General features: G+C 43.0%; 2 protein-coding genes across 4 annotated transcripts in view; both read right to left on the reverse strand.

The window, feature by feature from the left end:
• sema4ab (sema domain, immunoglobulin domain (Ig), transmembrane domain (TM) and short cytoplasmic domain, (semaphorin) 4Ab) overlaps nucleotides 1-24,077 on the reverse strand; it is a 190,621-nt gene that overhangs the window by 165,843 nt on the left and 701 nt on the right. The gene's annotated exons all lie outside the window — the stretch shown is intronic.
• The window catches only part of LOC311222859 (threonine--tRNA ligase 1, cytoplasmic), an 80,434-nt gene continuing 67,617 nt past the window's right edge, over nucleotides 11,261-24,077 (reverse strand). The window contains exon 20 of the transcript XR_014619382.1: nucleotides 11,261-11,308. The gene's annotated coding sequence lies outside the window, so the exon portion shown is untranslated. The remainder of the gene's footprint in view (nucleotides 11,309-24,077) is intronic.

The raw sequence follows: 24,077 nt of genomic DNA on the forward strand, positions 1-24,077 counted from the left end.
AATTCTTATGCTACAGGTGGTATTAATTATCCCCTTCGTAATATGCTCATGGACTTACGCTCTTGACCTATTCATGCACATTCTTCGCCTTACAAGCGCAACTCTAATTCTCAATAATGTAAGATAATCTTGATGCTCTTCTAATAAATATTACAAACAGTACTTTCCTTGTTAAGCCGTGTTATTGTGTGGGTGTTCATCTCATATACATGTGTACTGTATGGCCAGTAGTAATGTACATAACTCAGTAGTGGTTTAATGATACCATACTTATTCAATACAGTCAGGGAATTGTACCCCTCAGTTACAAACTGCTTTACGGTCATAAAATGCGCACCAAACTGGACGTACTGCCCTTGCAGCCTACTGTGAGTGCACAGGATGAGACTGTGAGAGAAACGGTCCAAAACAAGCAAGCCAAAATGAAGCGCTACACAGATGCTAAGCGTGGCGCTCGTGCACCTGTTTTTCGGGAGGGGGAGAGAGTCGGGATTAGAATACCACATCACGTCCCCAAAGCACACCCGAGATACAGTGCACCAATGACAGTGAAAAAGAAGATTGGCAAAAGCACCTTTCTGCTCAGTGATGGAAATAAATGGAACGCATCCCGTCTGGCTCACACTTCGAACACTCCAGGGCCCTCATTCATCAACGTGTCTTACGCACAGATTTGTGCTTACCCTGTGCGTACGATCATTTCTAAGCAAAGAGTGGGATTCATCAATTTCAACTTGAACTTGACTCCGTGCTTTTTTTTTATCCACTTTTTCTCCCATTTTTTCTATATTTTCTCCCATCCCAATTTTGTATCATCCAATTCAACCCTCCCCTGTCACGAACGCTGTTTCTTGCCTCCCACAAGCCGGCTGCAATGTGGACTAAGTCATACATAGCACAAGTCCCCTCCGGTACTTGAGGTAACAGCAGTCGCATCTTTTCACCTGCGCAGCTCGATCTCTCAGTGTCGAGGAGTAATGCGTGGGAGGCTCACGCTGCCCCCGACACTTCCTGATTCTACTGCGCAGGCGCACCAACTGACTTGTAGGAGTCGCTTGTTCACAACGTTCGATCCCCACCCTTCAGTTTTCCCTCCCCGTAATACGGCCAATGTGTATTACTGCGGACGACCAGCTAAACTGAAAACAATGTGGAGAGCTGGATTCGAACACGCGAATCCTAGCGTCTCCACACTGGTGGCGAGTGCCTTGCCCACTACACCACCTAGCCGCCCACAACTTGACTCCGTGCTTACGTGTACGCACAGGTCAGAGCACACTTAGCTGACGCCCAGTGGTAGAATATCGTTACTACGCACAAGCGCTCCTCAGTACATGCATTCGTTCCAACGCGGAAATAAAGACACTGGCCGTGTTCTGTATGACCCCCCGTAATTCATTATAGTTCATTGTGAAATAGCGATATTAGTGTAATTATTGTCAAACCCTAAATAGCATGTGGAATAGGTCTTTCTCTCCGAATGAATGCAGGTTTATATATATAGCGTTATGGGGTGCACTGACTGCGCTCGCAGGAACTGTTTTCAGAGATAGCATCAGATAGGGATGAATGAGGGGCAGTCTAATTGCAGAGAGAACATAATATTAACTAGAGTCCACTACCCGAGACACCTCCTTCATTTGTACCGCAATTTGGGACCCAAATTGGAGCTACGAGCTTAAAAGCTTTTCCGTGCTTATTTGATCAAGGTCCAGCTGCAGAGCCGGAGAGACAGACAGCAGAGAGACAGACAGACAGACAGATACACTGTTCCACAGTGTGTGTGTGTGTGTGACCACTAGTCTCCTAGTAGAGACCCCCCCCCTCTGGACCACCTCCCAGTAGAGACCCCCCCCCCCCCTCTGGACCACCTCCTAGTAGAGACAAGTTTTCTGAAATGTATGTTTATATATGCAAATGAGGCACTTCCCCATTAAATATGTGGACATTTATGGATGCAATAAGGCAAAATGAAGTAAAATGAACAACTAAATGTGTGTTATTGACGTTTTATTGTCACTAGTTTCATAGAAGACATGTTTAGGAAGCAAAATATATAACAGAATCTCAAAATCAACAAAAAAGGTATATTTGCCTATTCACCTGCAGTCTCTACTAGGAGGTGGTCCAGAGGGGGGGGGGGGGGGGGGGGGGGGCTGAGTCTCTACTATTAGACTAGTAGTCACACACACACACACACACACACACACACACACACACACACACACACACACACACACAGACACACAGACACACACACACACTGTGGAACAGTGTCTGTCTGTCTGTCTGTCTCTCTGCTGTCTGTCTCTCTGCTGTCTAGTATAAGTGCTATCTTGGCCCTGAGAGTTGCTCTCCGGCTCTGCAGCTGGACCCTCTCAAATCAGCACGAAAAAAGCTATAAGCTTATAAAACGATTTAATATGCTAAACTTCGTTTTAAATTCCTTAATTCACTTTTGTTTATTTCATAAAGATTTTCCCGACATAATGATACCTGCCCCGACCAGATCCGTGACTCTGTTGCGATACAGATGAATTATCTACTCAGAAAGCTTATAAAACAATTTAATATGCTAAACTTTGTTTTTAAATTCTTTAATTCACTTTTGTTTATTTCATAAGGATTTTCCCGACATAATGATACCTGCCCCGACCAGATCCGTGACTCTGTTGCGATACACATGAATTATCTACTCAGAATAGTATTATAAAGTGGCTATCTTTTATGCTGTAGATCACTGCTGGTATGTGTGCAGAACCTTTATTTCAGCGGGGACTGTAGTATTTATTTGACGTTACTGTACAATATATGTGTATTAAAAGACGGAGCTGTCTTTTATTGTATTATAATAATTATTAATATTAAAAATAGATTAAGAAAGGCATTCTTATTCCAGCATGCATTAATGACACTAACTGGCAACGGCAAAACAGTGGTTAATGGTCTTTATTAGTGTTTGCGGTGTCCAGGCAGCAATGGTCTTTTAGGAAGTTAATAGGTATAATATCCGACAGTGTACAACACCCTCGGTTTAGTCCATTCTTCCACATTTCATGGGGGTGTCCATTACCGTATATGGTTAATCGGGGCGGTTTTGGTATGCAAATACGTGAAAGTGTGCACGAGCCTCGGCGCAGGGCCAAGGTGAGATTCATCATGACAGGTGTGCGTAGAACCTGCGTACGCACGGTTGATGAATCCCGATTTTCCTGTGCGTACACTGATTCTACATTCTGTGCTTACGTGTGGAAATAGAACATATTCTACGCACACGTTGATGAATGAGGGCCCAGATGAGCATGACTTAGGGATCCGCCCTGCCCTGACAGCGCTCAGCGGTCACACTCCAGCACAGTCGCGTGCAAGAAACAAACCTAGTTGGCATCAGGACTTTGTTGCACACTGAGTGAGAACTAAGAGTAAAATTGGTTGAGCATATATAATTATATCTTGATAATGCTGAGTAGCAAGTAACATTCGTTTCACAGAGAGGGGAGATGTTGTGTTCTGTAATGCATGTGAAAACTGTACTTCCCAAGAGTCTCCACTATGGGGCGTAGTTGATAAAATGCCATGTTATGCCTACAGGAAGTGAGAAGAAGAGTACACGTTGCTTGATGGTGAGAGAAGAAGAAGAGTCCTTCCTTGCTAGAACAGGCTGTACCCTGCTATACCATGCTTGTACCTAATCTGCTTAACTAAAAGGAATGGTGCACCGATATATCGGTCGGGTATCGGTATCGGCCGATAAGTGCCTTGTTGACTGCTATCGGCCTATCGGCCGATAAGCTCAAATGTGCCGATAGCAGTCGCCGATAAATAACCATCAATTTTTGTAGTGTCAAAAGGCAAAAAAAAAAGTTCACTTGCGACCTACCTACACAACGCCCGCCGTCCCCCACACACACACACAAGCTACTGCATCAAAGTTACTTTATGATTAACAAGGCATTCGTTTTGTGGCATTAACGTTATATAGTTAGTGTTACACGGACAATAACATCAGCATATTATTATTACCCATAGCAGCAAGGCATTACTCCGAGTCCGTTCATTAGCTACCGGGAGATGCAAGACTAACGTTACTGGTGAAAATGTGATTTGCGTTGGAATACTCCTTTGCCAACTTGCTGTACTTTGCTTGCAGGTCTGCAGCCATTATTGCTGGATTATGAATAGCCCCAACTTTAGCCAAGGTAACGTTATGGCTAAACCTTTAACAATAGTTAACGCTAGCTTTCGGTTAGCTGTTCAATGCTATTAATAACAACTCCCCGTCAACACCCTCTCTCGGGAAGATGGCATTTAAGAAAGTATCTGCTGTTAAAATGACACAAACATTCGTTTTGTGGCATTAACGTTATATAGCAAGTGTTACACGTTCAATAACAAGCATATTATTTACCCGAAGATAGCAGTAAACAAGGCATTACTCCGTTAGTCCGTTCATAGCTGAGTTCCAATCCGTTGCTCATTCCGTACCAAACTACCCATTCTGCAATCTGTTAATAAAGTTTTCAACCAGACAAATGTATAGAAAGGCTTTGTTTTATTATAACATTTGTTGCAGTAAAATCATTATGTCTCATTTGGTCATGCTGTGGAGCGCTGGTCGGCGGGCCGGGCAGCTAACGTATTAGCTCCGTTAAGTTTGTTGTGCTCTCGCAAACATGCCCGAAAGTAGAAAATTAATAAACGCTTGCCAATTGGTGGTAAGCAGGAGGTGGGTGCTAGCGGTGTGGCGTAATTGGCCGAATCGACTGTCAATCAAAATGGTTCCATTGCATTGGTTGAAAGCTCTGGTTGAGAGAATAGTATCCCGTTGCAGGCCGCCAGAATGGTTCCATTGCATTGGTTGAAAGCTCTGGTTGAGAAAATAGTATCCCTCTGCAGGCCGCCAGACGATACTGGGAGAGAGATAGTGATACCATAAACATATTTCTTGATGTTTCCTTTTTTTAAGTAAGTAAAGAGGCCTACAAATACAAACATACACATACAAATATACAGTAGTTTCATTAAAAAAAAAAAAAAAAATTTAATTTAAAAAAATTACAAATACTTATGTACAAATATACAAATATCGGTATCGGTATCGGCCGATAGTGTTAGTTGAACAATCGGTATCGGTATCGGTGGCCAATTTTCATATCGGTGCATCCCTAAAAAGGATAACGAGTAACCTGCGTCCTGAGTCTTATTACTACACCTACCTACATACAAAATACTACGTACGTACAACATAACAAAATGTTGTTGATGATGAATGAAATTAAATTAAATACAGTTAGATATCTAGCTAGCAACTAGCGAGCTAGCTAGCCATTGTGCAATGTTAGCCAATCCACCTCCAACCTCTTCACCATTAATTCCTCCAAAGAGCTAGCTACTGGCAAGGCAGCCTACGACACTCTTCAGCAATTTGATGCAACGCTGTGCCTGCATCATGTCAAAACACCATATCCTGATTGATCCAGCCCAGCCTTCTACATCTAAGAAGCTGCATTGCCCCACTAACTGGGAACTTTGTGCTCTCTGCCAAGTGGAAACAAGGGGAACTTTGCAATGCCCTGCCCGCTCAAGAAGTCCAGGCAGTGGTTATGTGTCATTGGCCAGGCATCTTCTTTTTTTTAACAAATGTTTTTTTTACATAAAACCAGACACACAATACATAAACAGTAGAAATCCACAATAATACACACTCACATAGGGGGCAGAGGCACACATGGATACGAGACACACACAAGAGATAGGAGTACAGTCACACACCAGAAAGATGCACACACACACACACACGTATGAGACATGCACACATACTTACGTGATACACGTACCCACGTACATATATCTGAGACACACATGCATGCATGCTCTCATGCACACCTACATATATCTGAGACGCATTCTCTCACATGCAATATGGAGAAGGATGGCATCCCGATAGAAGATGCAGCACATACCTGCTCGCAGGTAGATTGGTCTACATGTAAAGTATGTGCATCAGGGATATATATGCACAATTAGAGCTGCCGCGGTATTGATATTTTCCTTACCGCACGAATTTGCAAAATATTTCATACCGCCGCGGTAATTACCGCACAGTGCGCACAAAAAAAAAAAACGTTTGAATGCATTTTTTTTTTTTTAGTAGTCTACTCTTATAGCCTGCCTCTAGTCTAATGGCGCTTTTCCACTGCATATTACCTACTCGACTCGACCCGCTTTAGGCACCTGGTACTTCGTTCCTTTTCCACTGCAGCCAGGTACTACTCTGTTTGTCTCCGTGTGGGGAATGGGGATGCAGGCGGGGCCGCCGCCGCTCGCGTACACTGAAAGCTCCGTGGGCATAGATGTCCGAGGGCTTGCAGCAAGCCAGAGTTTAACACAGTTTCAATCAATCAATCAATAACAACATTAACCAGACTCTCGTTGCGTCTATTCTGCCAAAGCTAACGTTACCTCTCATTGTGTATTCTACCAAGCAAACCCGGGTTTAACGTTACCTCTCGTGTATATCGGCTGACTGTAGTATTAGGCTAATAACAACAACAAACTTAACACATCAGCGATCTTGTTGTGACACTAAACTCTCCGCTCGGTGGTAAATTGGGTTGATGTCGGTTTTGTTTCATCAATAAATAAGGCAGAATACACAGTGAATCCATTCTTTTTTGTTTATTGTACTTGGTTCTGTCGCAAACAAATCCTGAATGAAATGCATCCTTAGCGAGGCAGTAAAGATGGCGGCGTTCTGTTTTCGTTCAGAGGCTACAAAGTGTGACGCGTCTCTCTTCTGACCAGTCAGTGGTCTGCAATGTTTCACATGTTTTTTCTGGTACCACTTCTACCCAATAGGGTCGCTTGGAACCGAGTAGGGTATATCTGCAGAGCCGCAAGCCGCAAGCCAACTTTATTATTATGATAAAAAACAGCTCTAGTCTTTTTTTAATTTCCATGTCAGTTTTTAATGTATTTGTATGAGTCTTTTACATGTTTTGTATGTTCTTACAAAAAAAGAAAAAGGCAAATCTTGGACGTTGCATATTGTGATGTGGAAAGATATGTGTTGAATATTGGAGAGATTTGTGCAAAAAATATCAATACAAAAAAAAGAAAATCCACAATAAATCACAGGACTATGATTGACATAATAATAACAATAATGACAGTCCAGTAAATCAAAATAAATGTAGATTAAAAGATTTACCCATAATAAATACAATACATATGCTCTTGCTCGTCCCCCCCCCCCCCCCCTCAGGACCCCCTCTTGGACAATCCATCCATTATTCCGTTTAACACCAGGAATTACAAATTCATATGCTAACCTTTATCCTCTCCACCACCTCTAACCAGATTGCTATGCTGGCTTCATGGCCAGGCATCTTCTTGAATTTCAAGAATTTGGACAGATACCCGCTGAGCTGGACCTAAACAGGCGCACCAAGTTACTGCTGCTAGCCTGTACAAGCTACTGCCCCTGGCCTCCAATCAGCACTCGCCTACAGCGAGTCAGGGAAAGTGTGCATTTTGACTACTGGTTGAAAACCTTGTCACTTGAGGTCCTCATGCTCATATACGTCAGATCACTGCGGGAGGGCAACTTTCAGCTCTATGTGGAAACCCTCACACAGCTACTACCCTGGATGTTTGCTCTGGACCACACTCATTACTCCAGGTGGCTATCAGTGCATGTCTGTGACATGATGGTCCTCTCTGATAAACATCCAGCCATCCTGGAGGAGTTCCGTGTTGGAAAGTTTGTTGTGCATAAAACAAGTCACAAATTCTCTGCTATTGCAATTGACCACTGCCACGAAACAGAACAACGCACTCATCAAAGGATCTGGTGGAACAGTTGGCCTGACAGAGAATCCTGGGGCACAGCATCGCTGGATGGTGGCAGGTCCAGAAATAGCCAGAATGACTACAGATATCGAGAATGAAAGCACCCCAGAAAGTGAAAATCGTCACCACGAGCAGCAGCCAGCAGTGCAAGAAACCTTCATAAAACATGTTAGGTCCCTCACAGCAGTGATCGAAGAGATGGGGAACCCATTTCTTGAAGAGTCAGGATCTCCTGGTGCTTGACTCTAAAGACATCATGAGTTCATCAGTTGCAGACACAGTAAGGAAAGTGGAGTCCCTTGGTGCACAACAGTACAATACCTTTGTGGAAGAACGCCTGGAGAAGCAAACAAAGCCAGTCACAGATACCCTGCCCAAGAACAAATTGCCTCTGTTCAGCTGCCCACCAGTGAAAACACAGTCAAAGCAGAAGATACAACTTGAAGCACTGAAGCGTGATTGCAAACTGAAAGGAACCACCCGACAGAAGATAGGGAAGGGAATCAGGAGACGGGCGATGCCTACCACTGCACTGCCAAAGCACTGGAAAGACTTCCTGCGTGTTGATGAGAACAAAACAGAATTGTTTGGATTCCTCTCTCAGCAAGTCATTTGCATCACAGTAGATGAGAGAAAAGAAGTTTACGCAACACATGGCAAAATGGTGCTCTGCTCTCCTCCCCAGTGCAGGCCTGTACATTGCGACATATATGTCGCACGTGCGACACTGACGTCAGTCTGTGCGATGAATGAATTGACTTCAGTAGCACTGGTGCGATGGCCCGTGGAGCAAGCAAAAAAAAATAAAGTGTGACGGTAAATTGAATGGACCACAGCGCCACGCTATCCACTTGGTACTTGTAGTCTCGTGCGATTAAAAACAATGTCCCGTCTCGCGTAGAGTCCATAATCAAACACCAAATCCCATAATCCCTAGCGAACAATATCCCCGCGACTAAGTTGCGAGCTCAATGTACACTGACTGGGTGACTTCGACAAGATGAAGCGCTTTTTTAAGGTATTAAATCCAACAAAAGAAGTACAAGATCAAAACCCCAAACGAGCCCGAGAGGGACCACCGTTAATAGAAACGAGACAAAAGGAGAAGATTAACAAGATGTACAGATATAACGCAGAGTGGGAAAATTATTTTCCGTGGATATTTTTTAATGAGGAAGCACAGCTATTATTATTCTGTCACTGGTGCCGGGAGACTCCGGAAAAGATCCGATCAGAGAATCCCTTGACTCGCGGGTAACAATATCCTAAAAAGGGATAACATTAATAAACACAATACGTCCCATCGACACATTCTTGCCCGGGATGCCTTCAACGCTAAACAAACTCCTGAGCGCGGGCCGGCACCCTCTTGCACTCGCTGAGTAAACAGACGACCAGAGCGGATGATGCTGATCTCCGTGAGGTAAAGTTTAAGATGAATGTGGCATATTGCATCGCCAAGGAAGAAATGCTGTTCACTAAATTTAAGCCGCTAATTTTACTCTGTAAAAAGAACTCCATCGTATGGCTACTTAAATTCCCCTCCGGGATCAATAAAGTATTAATTATCTATCAATCAATCTATCTATCTATCTAATAACGAGACAATATGCAAATAAGGTAATAATAATAATAATTAATTTAATTTATAAAGCCCTTTTCATTCATGCAGAGTTCCTTGTACTTAGTTCTGATTAATGCAATAGTGTGTGTGTGTGTGTGTGTGTGTGTGTGTGTGTGTGTGTGTGTGTGTGGATCTGAAAAAGTGGCCAGCAGACATGATGCTGGAACTGTGACACGTGTGCAGTGCACACACACACACACACGCACGCACACACACACACACACGAATAATTATAATAATAATAATAATAATAATAATAATAATAATAATAATAATAATAATAATAATAATAATAATACATTTATTTATTTGGTTCCACAAATATGTACAGGTGTTTGTATGCATTATATCTATTTGTTATGTTGGTTTCTAGGTGTTTCTAGGTTGGTTTCTAGCTTTCCCTGTAATCTGAGTCCACACCAGCGCTGCCTGGTCTCGGACTGCTTCATATCGGTTATATGGTTATGTCCTTGTTCTTTTTGTTTTACATTATGGGCAAATAAAGAAAGAATTTGTCTAAAAGCATTTCTTGTTAAAGTTTGGATTTTGTGTGCCCTGTATGCAAGATTCATGTCCCTTGCCAGTCACATACCTATTTAAGTAATGAACTGCACTACTTGTGGTTGTTTTTAGAGATTTTAGAGACGTTTTATACTCGTGCTACAAGATTTTGGCCTGTGCTACAAAACTATCAACCTCTGTAGCACCAGTGCTATGTGCAAAAAAAGTTAACGTACAGCCCTGCCCCAGTGTGACATGACAAATCTCACCCCATGTTCTCACGAGGAAGCATACACACACTTGCTTCTGCATGTGTCAGATGCTGTTCAGAAGGGTTGCAAGAAGGTGACTATTCGTACTGTTGACACCGATGTTGTAGTCCTGGCCGTGGTCATGTTTAGGAAGATCAAGCCAGAGGAAATGTGGATTGCTCTTGGTAGTGGAACCAACCTCAGATATATTGGCGTTCATGAGATAGCCAACAAGCTGGGTCCAAGTACCTGTGCTGCTCTCCCATTGTTCCACACACTCACTGTGAATAATGTATACTCAGTAGTAGGCCTGCCACGATAACACATTTTGCTGGGCGATTAATTGCCCCCGAAAATATCGCGATAAGCGATATTATTGCGACCGGTTTAGAGAATTTTTTTGAGAAATTTATTTCCCAAAACTTTTATTTTGAAGCCCACCGCTCCGTCTTTTCCGGTTTAAGACTTTTATTTTGAAGCCCACCGACCGGACCGGAAGTATTGTTGTGATTATCCTAGCCGACAACTTGTCTCGTCCGGTTGTGTTTTTTAGTTTTAACGTTAGCTACTAACGTTAGATGCAGCTACTACAGGCAATCAACGATGAGGAGGAAGCGTCAAAGCAGTATATAATAGAATAGCTGTGGTGCGTAGGCACTGCAGCACGACTCGAAAACGACCCGTTATAATAAATTAATTCATGTTTAACTTGTCCCCGTCTCCAGTGCTTTGACTAGCCCCACCCGTTCATTGTAAACAATGATGCATGTAATTGTATTAACGTTATTCTGTGTTATTCTAACGTTACACTACAAATAACGCTACTTGGTTAAAAGGAGCAACACTATTGAGAAATGTAGTTAAGCTATATGTGGCGTTGCTACTGCCCCACGGAGCTCCCGTGCTGTGCTCTGTAGTAACGCCAGCGGCCGACCCACACGGAGAGAGACTGCAAGGGGCACTGGTTCCGCCTCATTAAAACAAACGCGCAAATAGCAATTAATCGCGCCCGTCAAAATCATTGCATTCATTTTAATTATCGCGGCAATTAATCGATTTATTGCTTATCGCGGCAGGCCTACTCAGTAGATAGTAAATTATAACACTACCTCATGCATACTGCACCTTATGTGACACTGTGAATAATGTGAATATTCCTCAGCTAGTCAGATAGTAAATTATATTGACCATATTGATCAAATTGTTTACACTGCCTGTGTTGTTTTTTACTACCTGTATACTGTGTTGTTTTACTACCTGTACCCCCCCCCCCCTCCCCCCCATGCTGCTATGATGCCTGAATTTCCCCAAGGGGATCAATAAAGGAATATCTTACACAGTCTCAGCATTTGCTGGAAGAGGAAAGAAAACAGCATGGCAGACTTGGAAGGCTTTCCCTGATGTGACTGAGGCTTTCAATAAGCTCCTGCAGATGCAGGGTGATGTGAGTGAGCTGTCCAAGTCATGGTTGGAGCGCTTTGTCGTACTGATGTATGACAGGACAAGCGAAACCACAGAGGTAAAGCTAGAAAACAGCTCTTCACTCAGAAATCCAGAGCTCTGGAGAACATGCCCCCAACGAAGGCTGCACTAGAGCAACACATTAAGGGTGCTTTCTCACTCACCATTCGGGGTCGAATCAGAGCCGGATCGCACCAGAAAAGGGTGTGTCCGTCCTACTAAGAACGCTCCCCCCGTCCCCCGGGACGCTGATTCGCTCCAAACCTGGACCGCTGAAATAGGTGGTTCCGGGTGCGCGCCAGTGGGAGCGGGGGGCGTGGTGTGCGAGCTTGTACCAAAACATGGGAGAGGCTTCTGTATCAACTTGCTGACACACACAACGTTGTTACTGTAACGCTTTCATGCTTGCTTGAATTTTGGGCAGATAAAAACATACAGCAACAACTGGACAATATCCACAAAAACTATATTTATGGGCAATTTGCGAGTTCAGACCTCAACCAAACAAGCATGTGGAGCCTCACGGCTCAGTGGATGAGAACATGAAGCCACGTTACAAGCACAAGACTTCCCTGGCTCGCATTGGGCCTGGCAATTTTTTTTGCCATTGCTATGTCTATACATTGGTTTCTTGTTCGAATGCATTTATTTCTATTAGACCAGTGGTGTCCAACCAGTCGGCCGTGATCGACCGGTAGATCAATGACATGCAATATAATTGCCGCGAGCGATGGGCTAAGCGGACTCCACGACACCAGTTCCATTCATGAGAAAAGGGGGGTGGGTTATATTGACAAGGCTTGACAACAGAGGTTCAAATATAACTTCATATTTATTGGTTATTTGTTTCTTTATATCAGCATCCAGTCTCCACCGCCGTATGTTAAACTCTTCCTGTGTTGACATTCGAGCGTGACATCATCGCCTACGGCAAGCTTACACGCTCAAAACGCAAACCGTAAACAAAACCCAGAGCGCACCAAGACTGAGTGTGTACGCAAACTAGAGGGGGGAGAGGGAGGGGGTAAGTTCGCACCCAAGGACGGAACGAGGACGGAACGAGAACGGACCGGAACGGACCCGAATGGTGAGTGAGAAAGCGCCCTTAAAGCGTGCCAGCTATCAGGCCAATGTTTGGAGCAACGCCTTGGAACCTGACCCTCAGCTGCCAAGCCCTGCTGATTGGGGCTGGGTGAAAGAAGAAATGGGATGGCAGCAGCCACTGTGGACCACCCTTCCAGAAGCATCACAGAGCTGCTATGAACTGATCCATTGTGGTTGCAAGAAAGGGTGTACAACACGCTGCAAGTGCAAAAAGGCCCCTACTCCGCTTGCAGTCACAGTGGCTTCTTTTATTTTGAGATTATTATATTTTTAAATATCTGCAGGCAAAAGGTCTTTATTTTTTTGTGGTGATTATTGCTAAATAAACATTCTGGTTTATAACATGAATCAATTTGGTCTGGTTAGGGTTAGGGTTATACAGGAATATTATTTATAAACTTGCTCTGAATATGCAAACTCCACACAGAAAGGCCTGGGAGATACCCCACCTGGATGCCTGAATGCCGTCTACAACAGAACTGCGTTTCCGCGTCTCTGATTGGCCAGGTCATTTCTGGTCATGTGACATGTACGCCCAATCGTGGGACCGCAAGTTTCTACACTGGTTAAGCTTAGGCGCTCGTTCGAAGTTGGTTAAGGTTAGAGTTTGTCTTAGAGCATGGCGATAGAACGCCTGCCCTGATTCCGACGGTTAAGCTTAGGCACTCTTTCGAAGTTGGTTAAGGTTAGAGTTCGTCTTAGAGCATGGCGATAGAACGCCAGGTAGTTTGCAGGGTGTTAGACCCGGAAATAGGCGCAGAACTTGCTGTCCCACGATTGGCGCACATGTCACATGACCTAGCCAATCAGAGCGCAAAACTCGAACGCGGAAACGCAGTTCCGTCGTCGAAGGCATACACGCCACCTGGATACCTGGCAACCCGGCAACCTGGTCCCCAAGTGGGAATCGAACCCAGGACCTTCTTGCTGTGAGAAGTTAACATGTTAGTCTGGTTATTGTTCATAGAGTGAAAACGGCCTAGCTTTACATCTGCACAATATGAAATCTGCTAATAAAAGGTCATTGGAAACTTCTTGTCAGAATGTCATTTTTAAGCCAAATTCAGGCTAAGCCCAAACCGGCCCACTGGTTCTGGTCAGTATGAAGTCAGAAGAGGCTACTAGGGTTTGCCAACTAGCCAGACACAGACCTGATCAGACTACAAGATGACACAACAATTCTTATGTATGGGGATGGGAAATTAAACTCAAGTCTGCCCATCAATTCACCGCATGTGTTTTGGCCCATCCATTCCACTAAACTAGTATAGTAAATGGCTGCATTTATATAGCGCCTTTATCCAAAGCGCTTTACAATTTGCTCCTCACATTTTATCCATTCACTCACATTCACACACTGATGGCAGAGGCAACCATGCAAGGTGCCAACTTGCACATCAGGAGCAATTAGGGGTTAAGTGTCTTGCTCAAGGACACTTCGACACGCTGCCCGGGAGGAGCGGAAATCGAACCGGGAACCTCCCGATTACCAGACGACTGCTCTACCTCCTGAACCACTGTTGCCCCCATTTATGCAAAGAAAACAATCTACTGCACCCACACACACTCTTGGGTGTGAGACTTGCACAGTCACAGAATAGAGAAGCTGAAATGTCTCATTTAGTAGTAGGAAACATTATTGACAGTCACAGAATAGAGAACTTGTATTGAATCATTACTCTATCAACAACATTAGGCTACAGGTGTAGGTATTGGGGACAATGGAAACGGCTTTGGGTCAGTATATTTTTGAGGAAAAAGTTAGTTCGGTGTTATTTTAACCTGTATAGGGAGGTGTAGTCTGACGTCACTGGTTGTTCCACCCGTATAGGGATTTATCATTGGGGGAAATGGAAATTGGAAATTGAAAAGCTTTCCATTTGTGCACAAAATGTGTTCCCTTCTATCACTAACATTATTGTTTAAACATTTTTGGTTGAAATAAAATTTCACGATTTTTTTTATGATTAATTGCGAATATTTTCATGTTGAGCTATAGATTGTAGATAAATAAGCACATAAAGGTACACCATGCCAATGTTAATTCTTTATTTGTTTTAAACGAGGCAATTTAGAAATGGGCAATGGGGAAATACATTGCATTGGACAGAGGGTGAAACACGAAAAACGGCAATGATGTAACCACTACACCTCCCTATTACTTTATTACCCTGGTACCCAGGGACCAACTCCAGTTGTAATGCCATACCTTTGTCAAGGGCAATGCATGTCTCTTGGTGTGGGAGAGTCCCCAGAGGAAACCCACACAAACACAGGGAGAACAGAACATGCAAACTCCACACAGAAAAACCCCCTGCTGGGATTTGAACACAGGACCTTTTTGCTATGAGGCAACAATGCTAACCACTGCACCACCCCAAATGGTTAATGGCATTGCTTTAAGCCCTACTTAAAATCAAATAATATCATCTAATAATAATAATAATAATAATAATAATAATAATAATAATAATAATAATAATAATAATAATAATAATAATAATATTATCTAATTATTGGCTATATCAATTAGGGCTGCACGATTTTGGGAAATAATCTAATTGCGATTTTTCTGACAGATATTGCGATTGCGATTAAATTTGCGATTATAATATATATTTTTTAAAGCAGCCCCACAGAGGTTTATTGTAAAATGCGGCTTGCATCTGGCCTACGCTGTGGGTCTGTTCGGGACACAGAGCCTGAAAATGTTTCTTTTTACCTGGGAATCGATACCGGTACCCTTTCTGTACTTTAATCTCCCTCTCTGAAGTCTAAACTTCACAACACACAATCTAAAACCCCTTACCTCCCTCTCCCAAACCGATCTTGTATCTCAATGGGACTTCCTGGTTAAAAAAATAAAAATAAAAAATTGCGAATTTTTTGCGATTTGATAATTGCATCATTCCTAATCGTGATTTCGATAAAAAAATCGATTAATCGTGCAGCCCTAATATCAATAAAATATCCAGCACTGAGTAACTGCAGTTATGTAGCATAATCAATGAGGGTTTTTTCTAAAACCTTGTTTCACAGCATACTTAGTCCCATTCAAGAAGAAGGGCTGGGCGATATGGCCAAACATGTTACCACGATATATCACGGTAACATTTTTCACATCATTCGATATCGATAATTATCTATATTTTTATTAGTATTAAAAAAATCTATATATTTTTTTTATTATTATTATTATTTAAACAACAAATGTATGTTTATTTTGCAGCAATTCTTTGTCGTTGCCGCCATCTTTAGTGTTACAGCCCCTCACACACAAAAAAAGTGGCTGTGGCTCCAGGGGAGTTGAACAGTTCTGGCTCTGCTTGTTTCTTTTCTTTTCTATCTTTTGGCGCTTTTTTGGTGGACAAACCACCGCACATGTGCACTGTGACTCGCGGCTGGAGACTAGCTCTGCTAGCACACATAGCCTACTGTGTACAGACGGTTTCAAACTGTATTTTAAATTATAAAGCAAACTAAATAAATGGACAAGAGAAAAAGAACTGTTCAACTCCCCTGGAGCCAGCAGAGAAGCCTGTTTACTTTAGCTTTCAAACCAGTTGCAGCCTGATAACTGGAGTGTGAGGGGCTGTAACACTAAAGATGGCAGCAACGACAAAGAATTGCTGCAAAATAAACGTACATTTGTTGTTTAAATAATATATATATGCATATATTTTTTATACTAATAAGAATATCGATAATTATCAATATCGAACGATAGGAAACATTTTATCGTGATAACATTTTTGTCCATATCGCCCAGCCCTAAGTGTTAGCTTGGCAACATTACTTAATGTGCCTGATGAAGGTGACGTTACAGCCCGTGAGTGAGGACAGCTTGTGTTTATCAGAAGTTGGACTTTGTGGATTAGAAATAATTTCACGGTCACACATACTGTGTTGTCGGTGTGGTGTGCGTCTCCTGTGTGCTTTTGACATCAGTTACTAAATCGTGGATCGCAGACCAACTCATCTTCCATCGCAGACCAACTCATCTTCCATTCATAAGAGCTTCAATGTATGCATGTGACGCCAAGTCGTCAACTAAACTCGCAAGTTTGCATTGAACTAAAAAACTTTAAATGTTCAAATTAAAACAAATTGGAACTGAACTGAACATTTTTGTGTTAAAAATACAGTAAGGTCTTTATACCTGATGGGTACATTGAGTTGACACTACATTTTGTTCAAATTCTACACTACACTTCGCCTGGATCCTCAGCAATACACCCGCCAACAAGAAGCTGATCAGGAGAACGGTTCTTGAGATATGCAAAGGGTCAGACACGCACTATAGCACCACCATCTGATCAAATGGAAACAAGGACAGAACAGACAGACATGCAGACAGACAGATTCCTTCCTGAAAGATATGGCTGGTTTTCGTTGCGATTATAAAAAGTTAATTTAGTATGTAAATACCTTTATTCATGGCTTTTTATAAACTGTTTAGTTTTAAAGTTAGCTATGGCCTGCAAAGTGGTGTTTAGGTTAACAGCTCAGGCGAGGTATGCGTGTGTCAGGGTTTTATCTGTACACAAGGTTATAGCTTGCCGGTGACGGCGCTCGGTAGACAAGTTGGAAGGACGCCATCTCAGAGAAGGGAGTCAGTCGCTAGACAATCACAGATAAAGCGGTAGGTCTCTTTGGGTCAGGAATGACAAGCTGCTGCCGTCGCTTAGTAACAAGACTGTTAGAAGGCAGCGTCTCAGGGACGAGCAAGCAAACATTCCTTTAAGATAACACGGGACAGAACCAGAGAGACACATAAGAGCCCAGTGTTCATGATACAGTCAGACTGAGAGAAGAGCATTAGAGGGAGGCTGGCAGCCCCCCTGTTGGAGAGAGAGAGCAGGGGGGAGATGGAGCAAACATGTTGATGAATGAATGAATTACTTTTATTTATATAGCACCCTTCACAGCACGAATGCACAGGGTGCTTTACACTACAGCTTAGTATATAAAAAAACACAACAAAACAAAATCAGAAATAAATGACAACAAAAAAACAGTGAAACCAGATAAAAAAGTAGAATAAAAGAATTTGGATAAAATCATGAGTCACTAATTAAAAAAACAAAACTATAGAACATGGAATTTGTCAAATGCAACTTTCTTCAGTTTATGTGGTGTTGACACATTTTCAGATACACTGGAAGCGAATGGCAGAAAATCTGCAGAACATAACTACCAAATATTTCAGTAATGGTAAAAGATGAAAAGAAAATACTTTTTACTAATATGTACCCTACTACTACTATTCTTAATACTATACTACCTATCTTGCTAATATGTCTATACTATTATACACTCAGTGTAACACTCAAGCTCGATACTATTTGAGGAACAATGCCACGGACCCTTAGCTGCCAGATATGTACCCCTCCTGGTGACAATCTGTAAGTCGCTTTGGATAAAAGCATCAGCTAAATTACTAAATAGTCAATTGAGTGTCTTGTCGCATGTCAAAAAGATTGGTCTGGTCCTTTAATGTGCTATTGCATTACTTTGGGAAGTCTATTTGTGGTGGGCCGCCCACAAATGAACCTATAGCCTATAATGGGAATGGGAAACCGTGGAAGCATTGCACGTCACCTTGGTAAAAAAAATGGGCATGGGTACAAAAACCTGCAGTTCAGCGGCTCAGATTAAGTAGAGGGAACCTGAGACTCTACTGCCAAGACCCAACGGCTAATGGTTAAATCACAATGTCAGAGCTATTGTACTGAGGGAGGAAGGTGGTGAGGAGGAGAGGAAAGATGAGACGCACATTTGTTCAAGTGTGGGGGGGAGGGGGTAAAGAGAGAGAGAAAGAGACTCATGGACTCCTGGGAGAGGCAAACAAACGGGGCTTGTGAGTTGCATGTACTCAAGACACGGAAGATCAACATGTCCTCCTCACGTCAGAACATCCGATTACATGTCCTCCTCATGTCAGAAGAACATCTGATTATCAACATGTCCTCCTCATGTCAGAAGAACATCTGATTATCAACATGTCCTCCTCATGTCAGAACGTCTGATTATCAACATGTCCTCCTCATGTCAGAAGTAACGTCCGATTATCAACATATCCACCTCACGTCAGAACGTCTGATTATCAACATGTCCTCTCACATCAGAACGTCTCATTATCAACATGTCAGAACGTCTGATTATCACATGTCCTCTCACATCAGAACTTTGGATTATCACATATCCTCCTCTTCACAACAGAACATTGCTACGGAGATTTTGCCATTTGTTTCCGTCCACTGGCATCTTCTCACATGGGGTTTGTTTTGAAGGGGAGGAGGGTAAACAGTCCCTGAATGTGGAGTTTATTTTTTTCAGGTGTCAAGACCTGTGCAAACCATCCTTATAAAAAGGTAGGAGCTATTTTTTGTGGGTCTCTGTCCTGCACTTCAAACACCCAGCTAATGTTCCACACATGAGTAGAGTGGGCCAGTCAAACTCCTCTCTCTCCCCTCAGCTGCAGCTGCAACTTCTGCCCGTTAGTCGCTGACTTCCTCCTTGTGGTTTTGAACTGCCAACCAAGTGAACAAAGGTTTTGAAACTGATGTAAAAGATTGCAGTGGTGCAAAACACTATCAGCCACTGCCAGGTTCAGTTATTCTAGCTATTCTACAGACTATTCTAGCCAAACTGAATCCTGAAATCCCACTACTGTTATCACTATCACCATTATTACTATGTTACACTATGTTACATAATAATCTGCCTGTACCCCCGCTCCCCTGTGCTGCTATAGACCAACACTTCCGGTATTCTTAAATCATGGGAGAGAGAGCAGGGGGAGAAAATGAATGAATGTGGATGAGAGCCTTGACATAAGTGGTTGTAGCTACGGCTGTGGGGGTGCTGGAGACATGATCCAATAGACTTGTATACGCCAGAGTCTCCTGTCCTGAACACGGAGAGAACAATCCAAAGTCGATCTGAACTTTCTCGGCCGAGCTATAGTCACTTTTTCAGCACCTACTCCCATGATGTGCATGCGCAGATTGCCAAAGGAGTCTGAATGATGGAGAGCTGCGTTGGAATTAGGGCTGGGTGATATGGCCAAAAATTATATCACGATAACGATATGATAACATTATCATATCACTCGATATCGATAATTATCGATATTGTTATAAGTATTAAAAAAAAATATATATATAACAGATGTATGTTTATTTTGCATCAATTCTTTGTCGTTGCCGCCATCTTTAATGTTACAGCCCCTCACACTCTCAGGCTGCAGCTGGTTTGAAAGCGAAAGTAAACAGGCTTCTCTGCTGGCTGTGGCTCCAGGGGAGTTGAATAGTTCTGGCTCTGCTAGTTTCTTTTCTATCTTTTGGCGCTTTTTTGGTGGACAAACCACCCGCACATGTCAAGTCAAGTCAAGAGTTTTAATTGTCACGGCATACAGGTATACAATGAAATGCGGGTGGTCTTGCCCGCAACGATGTGCAATACAGTGGTACATATAATAGAATCAAAAGAAGGAAACAACATTGTGCAGTAACAGGTAGCAGGTAACATGGAGTGACATCTCGGTATCTGTACATAGTTATTTACAGAGCATATGGGACATGCTAGTTAGCTTTGGTAGTGCAATACACTGTTCCTGTTATTCTAATTTAAAGTGTCCTTTCCTTTGGCCATAAGTGTGCGTGTGTGCGACATGAGTGTGTGCCCGCTCATGTTAAAGTGTTAAGTGGCTGCTCGTGTGTGAGCGTGCACAGTGTGCGTGTCGTGTGTGTGTTCATGTGTGCTTGTGTGTGGACAGTTCAATGTTCTGAGCACTCAATGTTCATTGTTCATGGCTCTGATGGCCTGGGGGAAGAAGCTGAGCCTAAGCCGCTCTGTCCTAGTAGCTGGGGTTCGCAGGCCTGACCTCAGCAGCTGAAACAGGCTGTTATTGGGGTGGTGAGGGTCTTTCATTATCCTGCAGGCTCTGGATTTGCACCTCTTGTTGTATAGAACCTGCAGGGGGGTAGTGCAATATACCCGTGGTACGCTCGGCTGAGCGCACCACTCTCTGTAGGGCCTTCTTGTCCTGTGCCGTGCTGTTTCCATACCAGGCAGTGATGTTTCCGGTCAGGATGCTCTCTACAGCTCCTGAGTAGAAGGACTGGAGTATCTTTCCCGATACTCTGAACTTCCTTAACTGTCTCAGGTGGTAGAGACGCTGTTTCGCCTTCTTTACTACTGTGTCTATGTGTGTTGACCATGTCAGGTCCTCTGAGATGTGGACCCCCAGGTACTTGAAGCTGCTCACCCTGTCCACGGTAGCCCCGTTAATCATCAGTGGTGTGTGCGTCTCCTGCTGTCCTCTCCTATAATCCACGATCAGCTCCTTGGTTTTACCAATGTTCAGGAGCAGGCTGTTGTCCTGGCACCAGCGTTCCAGTCAGCGTTTCCGTTAGCCGGTAATTACCGGTATTTTACCGGCAAAATCTGTTTAAGTCCGACATATTTGATCTCTCCGGTCTTAATGTCCGGTGAAAATAATTCCCTGAGTCTAAGCACAATTTGATTATTTGAATTGTATTAAAATAGGCTAAAATTAAATAGCCTATGCGATGAACGAAACGATCATTACATTTGTTTCCTCGTTGCTTCTAATAATGACAACGACGTTGTCGGCGAGAGCTTAGTGCTGGTTGTGCGGACTTTTCTGAAGCTGTAGAGCCGCAGTACCAGCAGTACAATGCAATATTCCAGCAGTACTCCAATTCAGCCATTTTCAGCCAATGTTGGGTGGGGGGCGCTGTTGTGCGGTTCCCAGAAAAGAGCCAATAACAGCTGAACAGCTGCCCTGCAGCGCCATACTCTTTGCAAATAAGTCGTTGCGAGGTGGAGAGAGTCGTCACGCAAACCACGATAATGTTGCCGTCTCTCTGCTTTCTCAGTTCTTCGCTTGATATAATTAATACAAATGTCCAATATAACGGAATTCGTTAGCTCATAAAAATGTGATTATAACAGACTGCTGTTTAGTGTCGGACCGACTGTCCACAGACACGGTCTATTTTATTTCAAGTCAGCAGCAGCACGGAGTATCGAGGGACTTATTTTATTTGGAATATATTAATGACTGTATACGCAAAAGTAGCCTAGTTTTAAGTAATAATATTATAAATCTACATGCCTTGAGGATGACATTCTTTATATAGCCTGCCTATCAATTGTTTTAAAGCTAAATAAACTATGACCGGAATTAATCTCATTTGTCCGGTAGATTGAAATCTTGCAGGTCACGGAGACCGGCAACAATTTTTTCTAACGGAAACCCTGGTTCCAGTACCTCAACCTCCTCCCGGTAGGCCTTCTCGTCGTTGTCCGAGATCAGCCCCACCACCACCGTGTCATCTGCGAACTTCACTATGGAGTTGGAGCTGAACTTGGCCACACAGTCGTGTGTGTAGAGTGAGTACAGCAGGGGGCTCAGAACACAGCCCTGGGGGGACCCGATGCTCAGGGTGATGGTGTTGGAGGTCTGACCCCCCACCCTGACCGCCTGGGGTCTTTCGCTCAGAAAGTCCAGTACCCAGGCGCTCAGGGCGGAGCTCAGACCTAGCTCGATCAGTGCACCGTGACTCGCGACTGGAGACTAGATCTGCTAGCACACATAGGGCCTAACAAAATTAATAGGTGGTTTCAGGTTGCCGACCGACCCTGCCGATTTAGGTGCGACCCAATATATTTTATGAGTTTAAAAAAAAAAATTATATATATAAAAAAAAAAATCCGATTTTTTATATATATATTTTTTTTTTAGAATAAAGTTTCATAGAAATCTTAGTCAAACATTTAGTATTATGGATATTAAACATGCTGGCAGAGTACATGCATCCATGTTGTTGTGAACATTTTAATTAAATAAAGAAATTCCCTATCCATAGTCGCCGTGGGAAAGAATAAAATAAAAAAATAAAATAAAATAAATTCCCTACCTACCCATGGCCAAACTGACAACCAACCTGAAACCAACTATTAATTTTGTTAGGCCTAGCCTACTGTGTACAGACGGTTTCAAACTGTATTTTAAATTAGAAAATAGAAAGCAAACTAAATAAATGGACAAGAGAAAAATAAATCTCAATTTTGTCAGTATTGTCATTTGGACAAGCAAAGCCATTACGTTAAGTTGCAGGCAAGAAAGTCAAGTCTGTCCACCGTCTCTGGTTTTAAAACTGCCCTGTTGCAGGTCAAAAGGGGGGAAGCTTGTGGTGGGAATGTGAGCGGCAATCAGAGCATCATTACGTACCTAAAACAATGCCTAAAAGTTGCTGTGTGGTGAATTGTACAGTGAACAAGAAAGACAATCTGGAGATTCATTTTTCTTTAATCCCTAGTAGGCAGAAGGAGGAAGAAAGACGAGGTACTGATATAGCTAGCCATTTTAAAGTCTCGTAACCTGCTGCTCATATAACGCATTATCAAAACATAGGTTGTAAAAAAATAAATAAATGTAATACATTCTGACTTGGCATCCTCAGTCATTTTACCCACGTAACGCCACTGCATAGCCTGTGTCTGCATTTTGAATGAGGGAGGGGTGAGGGGTTGGCCCGCCAAGTCATTTGAATTCTAGAAAGTGGACGGGGCAGAACATTTATTGGGAACCCCTGCCATAGTGCATAGTATGTTCAGATTAACTATTCATCATGAATTTAAATTATGAATGCTAAATTATATTTGATGCACAAATTGCACATGTCAACCGACTGTCCAAATTATGTTGTCAGAATGTCTGAGGCAGAGAAAGGTGGGGAAAGGTTCGAGGAGGGAGAAGCCTTTGCAGGGACTAATATGGAAACAGGTGTGTGTGACAACCAACCAGTGCCACTGCACAACAGAGTTTAAAAGTAAGGGTCTGCTTTTTGTTGCCAGCCCGCCCCTGTCATGAGCTCAATGTAAGGCGGAAGTGCAGTGGTCTGGTCTATGACATATATATAATATCTATCTATCTATGGTCTATGAGTGACACCTGAATTTTCCCCAAGGAACAATTGACTTGACTATTCGCAGTACTCTCATGCCGTGTCTTGCCATACAATATGAGTGCCACAGTTGCCAATCACCTGTTGCTTTGCGACCAAGATGTCTCTGCGATATAATACTAAATGAACACAGGGCAGAGGTGGGTGAATGTCCATCATATACAACATAGTGTGATGATAGTGAATAATAATAACACGAGTGGTGTTGTCTGGATTCCACTGTGTAGCTGGAAACTGGCGGACTTGCATAACATTATAAAAACAACCATCCAGCCGACAAGCAAA

The sequence above is a fragment of the Notolepis coatsorum genome (assembly GCF_963971535.1).
Source record: "Notolepis coatsorum genome assembly, chromosome: 2".
Lineage (NCBI taxonomy): Eukaryota > Metazoa > Chordata > Actinopteri > Aulopiformes > Paralepididae > Notolepis > Notolepis coatsorum.